This window comes from Corapipo altera, unplaced genomic scaffold (genome assembly GCF_003945725.1).
Source record: "Corapipo altera isolate COAL_440 unplaced genomic scaffold, ASM394572v1 254, whole genome shotgun sequence".
Classification (NCBI taxonomy): Eukaryota; Metazoa; Chordata; class Aves; order Passeriformes; family Pipridae; genus Corapipo; species Corapipo altera.
This window is the reverse complement of record NW_020885035.1, coordinates 531,225-551,322: the sequence shown is the minus strand read 5'-3', so window position 1 is coordinate 551,322 and position 20,098 is coordinate 531,225. Positions and strand designations below refer to the sequence as shown.

The 20,098-nt window shown below is 43.5% G+C and overlaps 1 long non-coding RNA gene across 1 annotated transcript; it reads right to left on the bottom strand.

The window, feature by feature from the left end:
• Window positions 1-1,359: 1,359 nt before the first annotated feature.
• On the bottom strand, window positions 1,360-10,868 carry LOC113959341. The gene is made up of 3 exons (XR_003531790.1): window positions 10,622-10,868; window positions 2,637-2,787; window positions 1,360-1,431 (listed from the first exon to the last, which is right to left on the bottom strand). It is a non-coding gene; the product is annotated as an uncharacterized LOC113959341 (long non-coding RNA).
• Window positions 10,869-20,098: the final 9,230 nt, after the last annotated feature.

Genomic DNA, 20,098 nt, shown 5'->3' with positions numbered 1-20,098 from the left:
TAAAAGCAGAGCAGTAAAGAGGGAAAAAAGAGAGAGATGCTGGTGGGATAAGAGAAAGGATTGCCAGGTCATCCTTTGCTCATCATACCATTTGCTGATTTTTCAGTTAACAGCTCTTGCCACTGTCCTATTCGAGTCTTTGACCTTTTTTCCCCTGAGGGCTTTTCCAAGCAGTTGTGGCTGTTTCACTGCCTGGGCCCAGCACTGCAACCATCAACAACAGGGCTATGCTGCACCCAGTGGCCGGCTGGAAGGATTTAGGTTTGAACAGTGAAAACCTGCAGGGTCTTTCCTCTATGCTTTTGTAGTTCTCAAGGCCTCATTCTCCATGCTGCAACCATAAGCCAGCTGGGAAGCGGTGCCTGATCCTCCTCCTCTGTTTTCTCAGCTGTTTTAACTACGTGGATTATGAGGGTGTAGTGCTGGTTCCTTCCTGGCCCCTATTAAACCCTGACAGAGGAGCACCACAAAGTCCTCACAGCCCCTGGTCTGCCATCAGGTCTGTTGTCTGGAAGCTCTTTTACAGCAGGCAGCCAGTAGCACAGACAGATCCAGACTGCAGACTGAGAAATGTGGCTGTTTTCTCCCCTTGAATTCATACTGGTCTTTATTTTGCTGACAGAGACCTGGCAAACTCCATCTCCTGTGTTGCAGCTGCCATCTGCAGGTACCCGAGCTCCTCACTGGCGAACAGCCTCTCCCGGGAATGGAAAAGGGGATGTGTCTGGCAGAAAGGCTTTTCTTCCCCATCACTCACTGTATTTCTACCTTCCATCTGTGAATCCCTTCTCCCTTTCCCTCCTCTCTGCTTTCTCCATATGCTTGCACCACTAACATCTATATTCTTCCTCACCTTCTGCCCCTCTGCTGATCAGGCAGAATTGCAGTCTAAGCTTTCAGTCACCTCCAAGCATCAGAAATAAACATAATCCCTCATCCTTCCTCAAATCTCACCCTTCCTCAACAACAGTAAGGAAACTCACTGCCAATGCTGCCCTCTATACCTTGCTGGGATGCCCCTACTTAGCACAAAACCACCAGAAAGATCAAAATCCCCTAAATTACCAGGTGATCCCCTCCTGTCCTCGGAGGCCCCTTCCAGCCCCTTCATTTGCAGCTGCTCCCTAGTGTTGCCCCCCCAGTCAGGGTCAGGAGCAGTGATTTCAGCAGTGACTTTACTGGCACCTCTGAGACTGTCCCACACCTGAGGCTAAACAGAAACCCAGTTTCACATCCTGCCTACCCCCTAAATCACTCCCTGATCAGAGATCAATCCCTCTCCCCATATCAGCATGTTAAATTAGCTACAGCACCCTGTCCTCTCATTCTCAAGCAGAGCATTTTTTAAATTATCTACCTACCTCTGGAGGTAAAGCTCCTGTTTTATCAAGGCACACACACCACGCTACCTTTTATCATCTTGTCAGCAAGCTGAGAGGCAAAACAGCAAAACATGATTCTGTTAGAGGGAAAAGCTCGTTGTCACAGCCCAAAAATGTTTTCAATTACCTTCTCTCCCTGCTGCAAAACCCTACTCATGAAACATGCAGACCCCAAAGGGGAAAAGCAGGTACCTTAGCATATCATAAAAGCAAACAGGCAAATACTGGCCCTGCTTCATTTCTAACCATCCCCTTCTCAACTAGACACAAGCCTCCCCCCACCCTGAGCAAGCCTTTGAGCACGAGACAGTTCTACAAACCTGCACTGACAAATACTTTTATTTTCTACCATGCACCTCGTGACACCTCTTCTCATAATAAACACCTCAGAAACATGGTAGATGGCAACTAAACTCCCTTATCTCAGTTTGGGTATAGGAATGCCTTTGGTCATCTTCTGGTTTTGAACTGTATTAAGACCAAAGACAAAGAATAAGAATTAACAGTTTGAAGTGCTTGTTTTTGTACCCAAAATCCTATCATGAACTGTGTTTTCATTTCCTCTGTCCACTGCCTGAGAAAATGCTGCTTTAGGGGAGGTAACAGAGCTATTTGATATTTGTATCAACACATATTGTGCAGGTTTTAAAAAAAAATATTTTAACTCCAGCAAAGTTGTGATCTTTGATTACCATGAATATTCAGCAGAGGCAGTGTAAAACCATGCTCAGCAGTAGTTCTGCTACTCATAGCTTAGTCTTTGCATAATTCAAGACTTTCTTTTGAAAGTGAATCAAGGCTCTGTGTGGGCACCGAAACAAACCTGATAGAGCTTGTGAGAGCTAGAAAATCATTACCTAATCTAACACAGCAGCAGGCAATATTCCTCTTCCTCCTCCATTATCTTTACAATGCAAGGTAAGAGCCATGCTGAACACAACCACCAGGCAAGTAGGGTATCAGAAATGTGCCCCTCCCTACCATGTCCCCCAGAAGAGCTCACAGATGAGCAATTCTGCTCATCCACATGCAGATCCAGCAGGGTATAAAAACAGAACAGTAAAACAAACAAAAGCAGAAATGGTCCCAAAAATGGGCACAGGAAAGGGAGACCCACAAAGCTTCAACACCACTTTAAGAGAAACACACCAGCTGTATTAACCATGTGCTTTGCCACCGCACTGGACACAAGCACCAGGGACTGGGGACACTCCCTGATGGTTAAAAGGAGAGATTAAATAGAAAAATACATACATGTGTTTCCTAAAAGCTTCTTTGCAGTGTGAAGATTTTACCTTTCCTCCAAATTTGAACACGCCCAAATGGCCAAACAGCCTCATCTCTGCCAGGAGGCACACACTCCTTCCTCACGGGGCTCAGCAGGAACTTGGGAAACATAGGGAAGCTGAAATGGGTGGATAAAATGAACAGAGGTGTGAATGGCCCTATGAAAGTTTTAATTAAAACAGAAGAGGTACCATATTAAAGAGTAAAGAGCAACAATGCTTTTAAGTAGGACAAGACTGGCAACTGAGTGCAGATTTCTTGCAACATCACAACACTTGTGCATCCATATCTGCCCCCTCCAGACAAGGGGGCTTCATGACTCCATGGACAGTGCCCACAAACAGCAAGGAAGCCCTTCAAGGAAGGGAGGTAATTCCCACTCTCCTGGTGAAGCTCTCACCAAGAGGAAATTTCATAGTTGGATTCCCACACAAGCTCATCAAGTCTAGCACAATTAAATGAGTTCCTCATTAAAAAGCCCAACGAAACACAGGCTTGTCAGAGTGCAGTACCTCACCATGAAAGTCACTGCAGCCACATCTGCCAGCAGAGCACTGGAGACAAGTGTCTTCATACATCCACATCAGGTGAGCCAAGCAGAGCCTGAACTAACACCGAGAGAGCTTTAAATAACAGTACTGTACAAATCTATGCTATAGCCAGATCCAGCTATACCAATTGTCACCCAGAAACTTCATCTCTGCCTTTGTGAGTGGGAGCTGGGTATAGCTCAGCCCCTGGGGCAGCTCTCCAGTGATGCCAGCCAGACCCTGACCCCCTGCATCCAATCCACCACGTCTCCCCTGCTAACCCAGCACGAGCACAGCAGCTCACTCACTGCCTGCCCCCAGTGCAGCTGTAGTGACAGGTTTATTCCAATTTAATATTAAAGTCTGGAAGACTATTTGCATAATTAAACATTGATCTGCTCTCCCTCTCTGCATGTGCTTCTAAATTCGTGTGAAATACATTAAAGCAGTGTCTGCCTCAGGACAGATCCTTGCCACCTCAGGTCTGGGAGGAATCTTTGTCCATATTCAATTTTTGGACTCAGACTGGCTATTTCAGCGCTGGGCTCATGAAAGCAAATGACTCCCCTTTCCCCAAGGAAAGAAAGCCTGTAACTTTTGGGTGTCAGGGACAGGCTGTGGGCTACCCTGGGCACTCCATGGGCAGCAAGAGCTTTGTGTCAGCCACCTTTTTTCTGGGAGGAATCTTCATCCATATTCAATTTTGGGAGTCAGACTGGCAATTTCAGTGCTGGGCTCCTGAAAGCGAAGGATAGCCCTTTGCTCAAGGAAAGAAAGCCCTTAGCCTGTATGTCTCAGGTCTGGGTTTTGGGCCACCCTGCAGACACAATGTGGTGCCTGTCCCCTATGGAAAATTCTGTCCATCTTTAGAAAAACCTGTAGAACTTCTAAAACGTAAAACCAAGGTGAAAGGCCAGGGGCATTTTCCTTTCTACCAGGGAACAAAGGAAGAGAAACAAAGGGACACGGGCATTAGCTTCCAGGTTGGCACAGGAGAGGGGATATAATTGCTAGGCTTTGCTACTGCAATGCCCATAATCTTCAGCTGTGGGTGTTTGGACAAAACAGCACACCCAGAATAAGCAACAAAATCACAGGCAAGAGGTATATTACAGAACTGGTTTTCAAAATGTATTCCAAGCTACTACCAGTGGGCATCCCTGAACCCACCTTTTCGTCAAACAGTAATTGAGAAAGTGTAATGCTCAAGCAATCCAAAGTAACTTTTTATTATTAAGTATTTTTGAGAAATGAGAGGATTCTGCCTGATAAAAAAGAAAGAAGAGACCCTGAGACCTGTAACTCATATATGGCTACTGCAGGTCAGCATGCTGTCCCACAGCTCATCGTCCTTCCTTAGCTGAACCTCAGTGGGAACATAGGTGGAAAAGCAAAACAGTTCTGGGAAGATATTGGATAGCACCATGGAAATGTAACCGGTCACAGAGGAGAGTCTGCAAAATCCCAGGGTGAGCTTACTCAGCTCTGCATAGTCAGGAGTGGGACAGGAGTTGACTCTCATCGAAAGGAGAATCAGCTGTATCTTTTCCTTTGGGAAAGAGATGACACCAGTGAAATCAGTGACAGAGCAGTTCCAGTGCTCCTGGTAAAAGGGAAGAAGAAATTGCAGCCCACCACAGGCAATGTGGGGAAAACAGCCTAAAAGCAATATTAAGGTTAAAATCTGTATGATAGTTCTGTTGACCAGCCAAAATGTTTGCTTTTGTCACCATGCTAGGAAAGCATGTCAAAGGGCACACACATGCACAGAATCCGTGCTGAGACGACTCTGCATTTGATGGAGAAAAACTAATAAAATCTCTCTCTCTCATACATATGGATGCTCAGGGGAGATAGACAAAACCAAGCCAATCTCCATAACCAAGTCAGATGACAAGGAAAGACTCAGGAGAGCACTTGTGGCAATGCTGACACCTGGGGTAATTTTCCCATTTTGGAAGAGGGTCATCCCAAAGCTGCCAAAGTTTGCCAATATCTATCTTCAGAGGGGCATTGCCACCCCCGGCCTCAGCCTGACAGAAAAGCAGGAGCATTTTCTTCAGCTGCTCAAATTTTCCTGGTTTTCACACTCAGGCCATGAGCACAAGCTGCCCCAAACTGGGACTGAAGGGGCTTCCAGCTGCAGAACTGCATGATGGGAAGAGCATTTTTGCTCCTGGCAGGAAGGGGCTGAGGCAGCCACCAGGCAAAGGGAGGAATTCAGGCTCTCCATGGGTAACTTCAACAGGCAACGCCAGCAATGCCACTTTGGGGAAATTTCTTCAGCGTACAAGGTGTAATTTGGAAATAAACCACTTCTCCATGTAAATTGTACAAAACCAACCCCACAGAATGCATGAAAATACCCAAGTGCTCAAATTAATTGCTTTCATGGGAGGCAACCAGTAGATAAATAGCCAGCGTGAATATTTTAAGTTCCAATTTCTATCTTGTGCTACCATAAATTATTTTCACATTTAAATAACAAACTTGTATTTAAGTCAATCTGGGTTTAACAGTTGAGTCACAATTGAAAAATATCAGGAGAATCCTACTTTTGCTGCAAGCACTGATTATTCTGTATTTTCAAAACTGTAAATGGAGGATTGTAACCTTTCCCCCCTAGCTATCACAGAATAAAATTGCATTGGATTTTTTTTCTTTTAAAGTCTTTCTGAAATTTTTACTGAGACCTATCAGAATATCTTTTGTTTGCATCAAGTCTTTTATTTTCTTTATATGAATAAATATTGAGATTGTGGCAAGTAGTTGAGTTGTTCTGCCTAACATTTATAAAACTTGTTTTGCCTTTCGTTTTGGGCCCTTCCTTAAAGGTCAGCAAGCACCACACTTAATCTGACTTGTAATTACTCTGGTAAACATGGCTAAATAGGTAAATGCCAGCACATTTAAGTATATAATATTAAATGCACTGCTTCCTGTTCCTAATGCACTAGTTAACAAGAAAAGCAGAACTACAGCACTTCTCTACTGCTGATTTATAAGCCAAGATGAAATGGAGCTTGCATGTCTTTCAACTGACTGGAAAGGCCCTTTTTCCTCCACAAAATTCACTGATTACTTCTACCTGCCCTTCTTCAGGAGCTGAAGGAGGACAGAATAAAACAGCTGTTTTGCATGAGCAAGGAAATAACCCAAGGTGCAACAGGTCAGCCCATAATGTAATATACTCATATCAGCTTCAAGGGCCCCACCTGAATTTTGGCAGTCATCTGTTACATTGATCAGATTACCTGGTGACAGTGAAATCCAAAGGATGCATATTTCAGAACCTTCCATAAGGAAGGAAGCCAGGCAAGCCAGGGAAGTAACCAGCATCACATCCAGACAGTGTCACGTGCCACCAGCAAGCAGAGCCTTGCTCAAGGACAGGGTCACCCTCTCCTAGGGGAGAACAGCAATAAATCCATGAATTTACTTTAATGAGTTATGATAAATGAACCAAGAAGGAGCATAGGATCACGTGTGCAGGGAGCACAGTGAGGCCACAGGGAGTTTTCCCCAGCAGCACAGTGGGGCTGGGAAAGAAGTGAGAACCACCACCAAAACAAAGGAGAAGCTGCAGGGAGCTCCAGTTTGGAGTCTGCTGGCTCCTGCTGATGGGAAAAGCAGCCCTGAGTGGGCATGTCAGCTGCTTCCCTCCTCACCCTGCTCAGACACAGCCCCCTGTTGAGTGAGCTGCCACAGCATCTCTGCTAGTCTGGGCTCACAAATCACATCCTGGCTTCTCCATGCTCAACACATTCACAGTCTGGTTTTCCCACATCCCACCCAAAATCTCTGAAAGGTCCTGCTGTCCCTGGAGTGCCTCTTCTGTAACTTCCTACAGGGCTGGACCACTAAAGCCCAGGCCAACAGTGGCTGCACAGTTGTATTTCTCATCCGTGCTTCCATGTGCTATTTCCTCAGCGGGAGGGCAGTGGAACATAATTTCTACACTTTAAAACCTAACTTCTTCTGTAATGCTTCTCTGCTACCTTTGCCCGTAATCAAAATATAATTTTTCAGCAGCATTTGTATTTCTCCTGTGAGAATGGAGCATAAAAGCAATTCAAAGCCCTAACAAAAGGAACCACAGGTTTCTGTGTAAAAACAAATAGCTCTCATCCCACTAATCCCCACAGCTACTGCAAATCACTTGATACAATATTTAATACAAATACCAGACTCCAGTCCCTGACTGAGCCAGGATAAAGAACCTACTCTAAAAAATAACCACCTTATATTTCACCCCACACATCAACGTTAAGTGAAATGAAATAACAAAATCATAATTTCCCGACCACGACTCTTGTCAGAGCCCAGCCTAAGAAAATTGTCAGCCAGTATTTGACTAATACTCGCATTAATTTCATTGAACCCACTGAAGACTGCTGTGAGACTGTTAATGCACCACACCACTGCCACATGCCAGGATAGAAATAGCTAAATCAGATCAAGACTAGTTCATTGTAAGCAATGAAAATCTCCTGTCAGTCTAGGAAAGAACACAGTACTTCTCCCCATGAATAGATCACAGGTACAAAGCAGGCACAGTAGGAGCAGAGGTGCATTAACTTCAACGTTAAATATCCATTTTCTGTGCTGTCATTTGCACAGGCACAACACCAGCACTCAGTGCAGCTGCAGCGAGGGTACAAATCCTGCTGGGCTGTGAGGGGTGGCCAAACCACAGCAAAGGCTGCCTGAGTCTGACACCAGCCCCCAGCCTCTGCCAACACATGCTACAGAGCCATCCGAAGGTCAGGTCATAACTTCTGAGATCACTTGCAAGGAGAAAACTGCAAGAGATTTTGCCAAAAGGCTCTTTGTCACCAGCCCGTCTCCATGCATGGAGTGGACTGGGAGCTTCCACAGAGAGCTTGGTCTCAAGGGAAATACACGCTAACTGATGCACCAAAACTGGAATTGTGCAATTCCCTATATCATTCCCAAATCTGATTATTGGTCCCCCATCAAGCATCATTAAAACATATTTGCATAGTCTCTCTTCAGCTGTGTGTGCACTACAAATAACTCGTGTTTTGTGGTAAGTCTGCATGTGCCAAATGTGATATTTACACATTATTTAAGTTTTTACATATCCCTAAGAACTGAACAAATTAATACTTTGATTAACTTAGCCATTTGCTCATGTGCAATTATTTTCTAAAATTAATGCATTATTTAAATTTATTCAATAAAATAGCTTCTGGGATGTTTCTTCTCTGGGTTCATATAAGCTCTGAAGATCAAACATTCCTCATTTGAGCTGTGTGGCTTTGATTGTAATTGTTAAGGTAAATCACAGGGCACTCCAGCTCTCCCTGGATTCGACAAGTACAGGCACACTCCTGCACACAAGTAAAATCTGGCACTCAGGGTGGACAACACAACCTTGCCATTTGCTCTCAGCAGATGCTCAGCTGAACAAATTCACACAAAGGTTTGTGAAAAGGGAATGGGAAGGGCCCATGACTGCAGCTTGAGTTAATTCTCTATAAATACGTGCACAGGACACCTCTCCCCCTCCTGAGCCCCCACCCCAGGATCCTCCCCAACAGCAACATCCTGGCAGTAAGACCTCATATGCACACTCTGGGATTTCCCAGTACACAGGAACAGTTATTAAATTGCATCATGTTCTTTGTTTAATTTATAATACACTCTCTTTTCTACATGCCCTATATAATCTCTTTTTAATAGGTAATACCGTTGTACATCACACTATGTGCCAGTATTTCCCATCGGGAGGCTGGAACGTGCTCTCTGACGGCGCTGGCTCCAGTACAGAGATTCCCTGATGCTCCTGCTCCAACCAGGAGCGAGAGTGCAAATATATGGCTTGTAATCAGCATTCAGCACCAAGGAAGAAGCACAAGGGGGAAAACAACATCAGAGTGCTTCGTGCCAGGAAAGGCTTTCAAAACACGGATGAGTCCTTCACAGTCCAAACTATCTGTTGTCTTTCTAGTGTACATCTGAAAAACTACCAACAAAAGCAATTAGCTCTAGAGAAATATTTAATTCCCAGCAATACATCTAACTACTTTGCTCTTGCTTTTTAATTGGAAAACATGCTACCAAGAGCATTTCCTGCAGATTTTGAACTGACCCTGCCATCAGCACGTCTCTCTGGGATTTGCATTTATCATGGTACAACTTTATCAGTAAAAGCAATTAGTACTTTTTAGACACTGATTTGTCTGTACCAAGCCTCACCTCAGAGCTCAAAAATAGCAATCTTAGGTGTTTTGGAAAGTTTTTCCAGCTTAATCATAACCCAGTATAACCAAACTTAAAACATGCACACACCTTGCCCACTGATCTCAGGTACAGAGAGCACACTGGCACATCTCTCTTTATACAAAGAGCTGTCTTTGTATAAAGAGCTCTCTTTATACAAAGAGTCACCTTTATTTCAGTGCCTTGTCTCTCTCAAGTTCCCCATGGTATGCACTAAACCTAAGTACAGTCTTTATTCTGACTGAACCAGACATATAAATGTGTGTATCCTCAAGGAGAGAGCACTTGATGACAGGTAACTTCTAAGTCAAAAATACATAGAGCATGGGGTACAACAATTAGTTCATTACCTCTTGGCTAGTCATTGAATTAAGGTCTTCTCAGTGACCAGAAACGAAACTGAGACTGAGAAAATGTCCTGTATTTAAGTCATTCAGATCTGTTCAAGGTCTTCATAGGACTTCAAAGTCCCAGGGTTAACTTTGAGCAATTGAGCCACTTCTTAAACTCAAATGGACCCGATTTTGATTGTGGTAAATGTAAGTAATACACCACTTAAGTCACTTATCCAATTGGAACGCAGTAAATAAAATCAGAGTTCAATGAGCATTTTCCCCCCACCTTGGGGGAAAGCAGCACAGGGCATTCCAAAGGGAGCAGAAAGTGTCATTACACTTAGTGAAAACATTGCCCCTTAAAATGAGCTGACAAGTTCTTAAAAACATGGAGTGTTGCCTTTAAGAGAAGGCTCTTGCAGAGATTCAGGTTTTTGCCATATGGCAAGCTACTGTGAAGGACAGCAATTTAAAACATTTTTTCAGTAAAACTTAGCCCCTGCTGCCACCTGCAGTTCCCACAAAAAACACTCTCTGATTTAGTGTTTCCATTTCCAAGCACAAGCTGCTGCACATCCCTGGGTACAAAACAGGGGTGCCACCTCAAATCAGGCAATGTTAAGGGTCATCCTTCACACAATATTGAACTGCTCTGTGATTATATGAGAGTAGGTCACATTCTGTTCTCACCCACACCCCCAACACCTATTAAAATACCACCAAACTCGGTGGGATGCAGCCCAGAGAGACCTCACAGGTTAGAGTTCTGGCCCTGCAGTGTTTACTGCCCCCTGTGAAAGTGAATTGTGCATATTAAAATACACAAACCCTGATGACTAACAGCATCTGTGTAACACAGCCCAGATATGGACACGGGGAAGTTCACTCACAGTTCGACACACATAACAGACTAGAAAACAGTGAACCACTTCATTAACATGGCTCCGCCTTTTATAGGGGAGCTAGGAGAACTTTCCAGAGTATGGTGAATAAGGGGAGGAGTTTTGGGAAAGAGGAACAACGATTGGGTACAGAGCATAAAGAGGAGGCATCACAACAGAATATTCATAAGAAGGGAGAGGAACTCTTGTGGGGATAGGAATAAACCATTACTTTAAAACATTAAAACAGCCATAAACTTGTAATTTCTCTCCATTCAACAGTCTCAGTTAAGCAAGTCCATTATTTTAAATCCATTCCTCTTCTTCTGCGACTTCTTTCAATGCCACAGCCCAGCGCTGGTAGGCTTTTCTCTCTAATTCTTTGGAGTCCTCACCCACATCTGTGTGCATCTCCATTTCTTCCTCTGGCCTTACCAGTCTGGCATGAATGTTGGCAGGGCCCTCATCTCTTCTGTCTCCTCTGCTGTACCCCTGAGAGCTCCACTGTGTTCCTTGTGGCTCTCCCCTGCTAGAGCAACGCTGGCCCAAAAACACTTGTTGCAAATAAATAATTTTTTTAAATTGAAAAGAACCAAAAATACTTTTTAAGAAGTACTCACTAATATACATGTAAGGGATCCAGTCACTGCTTCAGGGGAGACAATTTAATATCTAAGTGTGTATTTAGGCTCCTGTATGGTACAATTTCCTTTTTGGCTCCTGACACACCTGGAGAATAGTGCCTCAGGGCAGCTCCACACACTTGCTGGAGAGCACAAGGGCTGCTCTCACTTCCCCTCCTCAGCCAGGCAGCGGAGAAAACACAGCAATAAAACTCGTGGGTCACGATACAAACCCAAATACAGACAGGGAGATTCCTCACCTATTGCTATCACAGGTGCAAGAGAATCAACTTGGGGAAAATAATGTTATTTCTTACCAATTAAACTAGGTCTGGATGGTAAGAAACAAAGACAAATTACTCTCTCTTACCCTCTTTTCCCCAACTGATCCTCCCTCCTTCACTTCTAACTGCTGTGCCTCTCCCAGCTCCTGGCAGTGTTTCCCCCCCTCTCGCCTCTGTCCCCCTGAGGTGCCACACACAAGGCTGAGGGGCTCAGTGAGGTTTAAGCCAAAGGGCTGCTGGAACTGGCCATGCCCAGCCTGGGGCAGCCCCAGCCTCTCCGCAGGCCTGCAGCTGTTCCTGGGTGCAGGCACCCCATGCATTCCCAAAGGCAAAAATAAGGAGTAACGCACGTGTCAAATCTTCAGGTGCTCTCTTCGGCCTGTGACCACTTCTTGATGCTTTCATTGTTATAAAGCAGCTCTGCTCATGCACAGACAGCCCAATCCCTTTGGAGACACTGAGGGCAAAACCACCCTCTGGTTTGGGGCAGAAGAGGATGAGGCCAAACTACCACACCCCCATTCCTACAGTCAGCTGCCTTTATTTTTTCCATTGCTTTTCCATCTCTCCTCTCTCTGCACAGACAAACCTGGCAATAATCACAACTGAACAAAAACCGTCTCATGGTTTGTTCATTAACTACATTCAGGAAGCAGAGAGCAAGGCTTCACAAACCTGCTTGTGCATAAACACTCGTTTTATGGCCACTTACTTTGTGTTCTCAAGTCATTTTATTTTGTCTTTTACTCAGCCCTTTCCTCAGTCATTAAGCAGCTTCACTGCAGTTTCTTCAAGATTTTCATGTGTTTGGTTTTTTTTTCTTTCTCTCCACTCTTTCAGCAGGCTTTGGGCAAGCACAACCTTGAGCTTGCTCTGCCACTAAGCTGCTCCCAGAAACCTGAAAGCAAAGATCTCACCCAGAAAACAGCAGTGAGCACTAACATCTGCACCTCACCACTGAAGGTTGCGGAAACAGGAAGGCAGCTTCCCCTGGAAGAGGTAGGGAAAGGGGATTGCACACTGGAAATGAGCAAGATTAAAAACACCAATCCAGCTGTCACACACAAAGCCATCTGCAAGTTATTGCCACTGTACATCACCCAACAGGCAAACCCACAAACTAGGAACAGGGAGGCAACCAGAGTGAGGCAAGAGTGGGGGTTTCCTTCTGAAAGTAGCAAAATGGAGCTCAGAGGTAAAGCCTGTTAGGAAACCTTCCTTTCCCCCCCCCCATTCCATCACACAATCCTTTCGCAGTTCCACTGCACATAATGGAATTAAGGTTTAGTGGAAAGCAGAGACCAAACCCAACAGATTTACTAATTATCATCCCAAATAACTGCAGCCTGCCTGTGAAGGTGGCAGCTGTGTCCCCTCCAGAGGAGGGGGGGAGGCACAGGTGGGCTGCCATCCTGACAGAATGGGACCAGCAGCTCACAGGGAACACAGAGGCCGGACAGGAAGATCCCTTCCACCCAGAGCAATTTATTCTAGACTGGATAAACAGGCTCCCTGGATGGATTTTAAAAATTCATGCAGAAAAATGTGGCTGTCTGGGAAGTGTGTTTGTCTGTGGCGTTTTTAGCAGAGAACCTCCCCCCCAGTGAAAAGCATCTAATCCTGCTACAACACACACACCTGTGTATGTATATTAAGATAAATAGAGAACCTTAATGTTGCTCACATCTTCAGCTAATAAACTGAATGAAAGCAACTACACTTACATCTCAGTGGGGTAACATAAAGGGTCATGGCTCACACTCGGGCTGGGGAACCAGCAGAGATGAGCCCTCATCCACGTTACTGTCAGAGAAGCAGAAATCACCAGGCTCTTTTCTCAAAGCCAGCCAAATTTCACCACAGCTGGGCCAAAAACAGAGGTCATCCTTCTTCTCCCTGTCTAGTCCTGCTTTAACATGTCCAGAGGTGGGCTACAGCACCAGAGGGAGTCTGAAGGTCAGAAGAACTTGTACATCCCTGTTCATTTTCAAGAACGAAGATTCAGTGATAGATTACTTGGGTAACAGTGATTCATTTTGTTTTCTCTTGCAGTCCCATTAAAAGTCTATGCATTTTAATGCTCTTCAACAAAGCCTCCAAGTTATAGATCCGTATTAACAAGCACAATGAGAAAACCAACCTCTTCCTGCTTTTCTGCTGTTCTCCCCAAACTCATTCAAATTACCTTAAGCTTTTCTGTAACAAACACAAGAGGAAGAGACTATCACTACTCAGCAGTAGCCTCAAAAAGCATAAATACATTAGCTAATGGGCTGTTTGCAAGCTGCAATGGTCAATTAAATATAGAGAAAACATCATCCCAGTGACAGTACAGCACCCCATCTTAATCCCATCAAGGCATAGGCAAACAAGCTCATCATAGCTTGTTTCCAGCCCTGCCATCCTCTTAGAGCCAGAAAAGCCAGGTGAATTTTCCCACCTCTCTGAACTGAAAAGCTAACATTGTTTAGGGTACTAGTGGATTGATTAACTTTCAAGAGCACTTATGTAAAGATCAGACACTTAGTCAATATTACTTTGCTCTTTTAACCTTCTAGTTAGAAAGAGGTATAAAAACTGCCTAAAAGACACAACGTAAAATTTTATTTTCATCCTCTTTTATTTCATTGTAATTTGTTGCTCATTAAAAAAAAAAAAAAAAAAAAAAGTAAAAAAATATTAAACTTCTTAATGCCATTTCCAGACCTTCAGAACAGAAAGTATTTCTCTAGCAACCAGTAGGGAAAAGAATATGAGCCCAGTATGGCCAGGGGGCAAGAGCACAGCCTCCACCCAAGGGCCATCTCTGGATTATCCACAACATGGAATGAAAGGGTCTTTTCTCCCCAAACAAGGGATCTCACCAGGTTGGCGCTCACCCGGTACAGCCACACTGCTCCTTAGTGCTGTTTTTGGAAGGCCAAGTGATCGTCCTGAACAGGACAGGAGAATTCAATGTAAAATTCAATGCAAAATTCCACTTCAGTGCAGGAAAATTAAGGCAAGTTCCCTTCACACAATGCACTCCTGGTTTAGGAAAACTCACAACAATTATAAATCCATTAGAGTTTTACTAATTCCAGCATATCCTTCTGGCACTAGATGTACGCACAAAGGTGAATTTCCATTAGAGAAGGACCTGTTCTGCCTTTCTGGTATATACTTGAACACATAGAAAGAAGAACAAGAGAAAACACCTGTGTCAGTATAAAGTAGACTTGAAATTTTAAAAGTACCATTTAAAGTTACTTAGACATATTTACTGGCATTCGTTTGATTTCATTACTAATGATGATGCTAATGCTTACTCATGACTAGGGAGGAAAGGACACGATTTCTTACCTAAGTTGCTTGATATTACTGTGGATTTCTAGTTGTTGCCTGATACTACTATAGATTTCCAACTGAATGACTGTGAAAGCAAATGCCAAGGGAAGAAAGACTGAACATGCTTCAGTATATTCATATGGGTACCAATGACATGTGTAAAACATCTTCTGGTAAGCAAGTGTTATATTCCCACAAACACTCAGACACACAAGAATTAAGTCAAAAAAAAGGAAGGACGGTGTCCTCCCTGCCAAGCAAGCCCCATGTCCCTGGGCACTGGAGAAGGTGCTCCTTCACATTTCTCTCACGAAGCTATGGCAACTGCTTCCTGCACAAACACACATTCTCCTCAGCGCCTCTTTCTCAAAGTTGAGCCAAACACAAATCAGAGATTAAAACAGCCCTTATGACAAGTGCAGTGCAGCACACAGCTCTCCCAACAAAAGTATCATTCATATTTAAATGACACATGCATCCACCAAGGCAGGAATTTAGCCTGAAGGGCTACCGCAGACTCCATACCTAACAGAGGTACTACACCGTAATCACGAGGGCTGCAACGCACAGCTAAACCACAACCCAAGCACCAAAGACCTGATCCACGCCATGCGTTTTGAGTCCTGAAGACAGCACAGGTGTTGATAGCACTGTGGGACAGCCATCACCACAGGGCATGGCCCCCACACACCATTTGCCCGCCTTTGCCCTCAGGCACCATTTTGTGGACAGGCAGCACGACCGCCATCTTGTGGGCAGGTGGCCCCTGGGGTGCACTGAGGCCGCGGGGGGGGGGGGGGGGGGGGGCAGTGCCTCCTGGACACAGGAACAAGGCTGGAAAAGATCTCTGAAATCACTGAGTTGGCAAGACCTGCTGTAAATTACGTACCACCATTCCTTAATTCAGCAGGTCCAGTTTGTTGTAGATCACTGGCTTCAAGGGGGTGAGATCTCTTGCCTGGGCTTGGCTGTGCACCCACATCCCCTCACCCCCTCAGGGGACGTGCCCATCTGCAGCGATCCCACCACTAAAACCCAGACTCTTTCAAACCCTTCCCAGAGGCTCTTGATGTCCCAGTACACACCCTGGTCTCTCACCAAACACCTCCTCTGGAGCTGCTCCTAAGGGTGACCCAGTACCCACAGCACCCAACAAACACAGATCTCACCATAACAAAAACCTCTGCCTAAATCACAGAAGAATTTAATTAGCAAAGAACCACCAGCTTTTACCAATCCACACAAGATTTGTACCATTCAGTTGCAAATTCTGAGCAGGTTCCACTCTCCTCTCTGCCTTCTTTATGGTTCTTAAATGATATTTCAGTATCTTACTACAACTTCTCCACAGGAGATTTCTGATTTAACAATGCAGCAAGCTGTCAATACCTATATATTAATGTATAAGGATAAGGTAGCCTCTTATAAAATGCAGATTTACAAAATCTTCTGAGAGATTTTAAATATCACATCTATCTTGCATGCTGTATACCATAAACCCACTACAAGTGTAATTATATATAATTAGTTGTGTGTTTGTAAACCCAACAGCTTAATCATGTTTAATTAACCACATTGTAATTGGAACATTCGATAGTTAAATGTTGTCTTGCTAAACTGATGAACACCTGGAACACGCAATTACTTTCACCACCAATAAATTAACTTTAACTAAAATCTGTCATTAGTAATTATTTTCCTTCCTTCCCGGTAGACCACAAGGATTAGAGATAATAAATAGCCAAATCAGATCCATAGCAATTTGTTAAGACCACAACTGCAGGAGCCCTCCTGCTGCCAATTTTACTTTTCTCTAATATATTCTTTAGCAGAGATTACTAACTGCTGCATAAGGCATTTTTTTCCCTTGTTTTTTTATTTCCAAAACTCATTTTTATCAGAGGCTTGGGGGGCGGGGGGGAGGGAGGCACGGGAGGAAAGGTTGGCTTTGTTCTTAAGAACTACCAGGTCAAATGTAGCAAGTTACTTGCAGGTGAGGAGCAGAGAGAAAGGCTCACCCCTCACTCAGACTCCTCACAGAGGGTCTGGCTGCTGGTTTGCCAGCAGGTCTTAGCACATGTAAAAAATGGGCACACGCAGAGGGAATATCTTCACACAAGCACTTGGAGCCATTTGCTTACCCATTTCAAGGCACACAGACACATAAAAATGAGAGGCCTTAGAAAAGTGTCCACTTAGAAAAATAACTGGAACACTTTCAGAAGAAGAGAAATCAGACAACACAAAACACACCCTGCATTAAACTGCAGGGTGTATTATCGGTAGGTCAAGCACTCCTATTCACTGTCATTATTCCCGATCATTGGCATCTGCTGTGGAACCAAGAGGCAGCAAATCTAAAATGATGAAAGGAAATAAACACAATGCAACGACAGATTGCTCAACTGTCATATCACAGCCTTGAAATCACAGGATCAGGCGGCCTTAAAAAAGGACTAGACATTTGTACAAACAAGAACATACACCATCATAAGGATTTAATAATGGTTTGAAGCCCATGACATACCTCTCGAGATGCAGCTGGTACAGGGAGCTGGGGGTACCATTGCTGCTCCCAGGCTTCTTGCAGCAAATTCAGAGCCAGCTCCCACTGAATATTGACACCAACATCTATAAACCTGACTAACAACAAGACAGTGAAAAGAAAGAGCAATTTCTTTCAATCTGGACATATCTGGAGCAGCTTCATTTTGTGTACACAGATTCCAGTTTCCTTAGGTGAGCCAGAAATATATTGCAGTCTCTTCTTTTGCACACTGGTACAGAGAAATGAGAATTCAATCAGGCCCTGCATCACTGTGGATGGGATAGTAGGGAATAGGCAGAGGTAGAAAATTATGTGAGGCTGTGACAAACAAGAAATGAGGTGTTGCAGATGCAGAATCTCTGAGTTAAAAAAAACCCCACATAATCACTAAGGCTTCACAGAGCCTTTCAACACAATGTTGGCAGTACTGATACCTGGCAGACAAACACCAATATGGAATTTTCAGCGTAAGTGACAGAAGTTGTTGAAAAAATTCCTTGAAGTTGACCAGTCAATTCAACTTACCCTTCATTAGCATGACCAGGTTGCTATTCCATTACCTAGGCAATGTTTCACACACATAATTTGCCTGTAGCTGCACACATGTCCACTATTTTCACAGATTTAACTCTAATGGAAGGATTGCATCTCCCAAAACTGTCTCTAGGAAATTTTACATCTCCTATAGCAAGTGATATAACAAAAGATGAACTATCAAATGAACTGCTGCTAACACACTGCATGGAAAAAAAATCAGATCTCTTGCATGCTGTAATACATGATACAGGTATTTGCCTCAAGCAAACTAAAAACTGAATGGCAGAACCAGCTGATAGTCTGAAAAGTTTACCTCCTCCTTTCTCTACTGCTTAGGTGCAAGAGCGTTAATCAACAGAGCAAAGGATTATTTGTACTTCACTGAGATTAAAAAGGGTAAATGCTAAAAATGAATCCACAGCCTTCACTTCAAGCAATAACACACAGTGCTTCAATAAAGGAGGAAACAGCTTTGATGGAACATCAAATGGGATAATGAAAAAGATCACTGAGATGAGCTTGACATGAATATTGGGCAAAATTTCCTTTCAGGAAAAAGGAACTCAAGCCCTGCCTTTATACCTGATCTGATTTTTAACATGGTGTGTGTGGGGAGAAGGGGTCTATATGACTGGCTGATGACAAAAGAAACCAGTGGCTATTTGCCAGCCAGGAAAATGTAGATTCAGCTGAATCCCTGATGCTTCTCCAGAATCAGTCAGCCACCAGGAGGGCTGGGGAACGAGAGATGTGCAACGACAAAGACAGCATGAACTGAAGGAGTAGTGGAAAAATAATTTTTCATTATCCTCCAGTAACTTTTCCATTACTTTTGGATTTATAATTGATATTCTTCCTCTGACAAGGGGGAAACTGGGCCTTAAGCAAACCCAACCAAGAATTAAAGGATAAATATTGCCTAATGACAGGCAAATGGCATTAAAACGTAGGTGGCATAAATGAATGTTGAAGCTTTGTCCCTGCTCAGCAGAACTCAAGTCAAAAAAGAACCCCAGCATTCCTCAGGGAAAAATACAGCAATATTAAAGGTGAAACACAGAGAGGAGTGAAAGAGCTGAAATCAGCTCAGATTTTCTTTCTGGACAACTTGTAAACATCACAGATGTATTTAAGGACATCCTTTTTTTTTTTTTTTTTTAATTCCTTGAGATTTGCAGCTGAAACATGAAAAAAAATCCAGAAAGTAGCAGAACTTTCTCAAATGCTGGGGTAAAGACTTCAAATCAGTTTAAAAACAGACAAAGAAAGAAAAGCAATTTCACAATCAAGTGCTAAAGCACTGAAGACATCGTTTTAACACAGAAACAGATGAACAGTGCAGATGCAACATTACAATCAAATTTCTACACACAGAAAAAGCACAGGGGAAGAGCCGAAAGTGGTATTTAAGGATGGAGATTGTGACCTAATGTGTATAATTAAGCCACTTGAATTAATTCGGCTCCCTTTGTTCTTTTTACAGAGAAGTGGAAAATCAACAGATAATGGTCCCACACTGAGTAAAGAATTAGGGCATTCCCCCCCCAAAAAAAATGCTTTGTCTTCATTAAACATAATGAGAAAAAGAGTTGCTCTACATGAAGAAGTTCAAGTTGTACAAAGTCAAAGCTTTAAGGGAAGACATCTACCCAAAAAAACCCTCAGTTATTTGACCAAAGTGCTGCCTTTTCCAATATACTATGGCAAATACAGTAAGGAATGACATATGGTTGGTGTGTCACACATACCTTATAAGACATAATGCACTGGTTATATTAGTCCAACAAAGTATTTCTAATTATTTCCTTATTTCTAAATATATAATTGGAAAAACGCTTTTTTTCCCCCCAAATACCATCTTTTTATACAGCAATAGCAAAATGCAGCAAGGATATTTAAAGTAATATGGTAAATAAAGTGTTAAATTGAAGGGAAACTGTATGAAGCAAAACTAGAAGTTGATGTTTCTGTCCATATTTTTTTTTTTTTTTTTTGTATCTTGGAGACGAAGTACCAAAGCAGCTTCCACATTGGCCTAGCCTCCTAAAAAGAGCTCCAGGTACCACGAGTCATGCCAGGGCTGCTGGAAAGATCATTAACGTCTTTGGGGACACACAG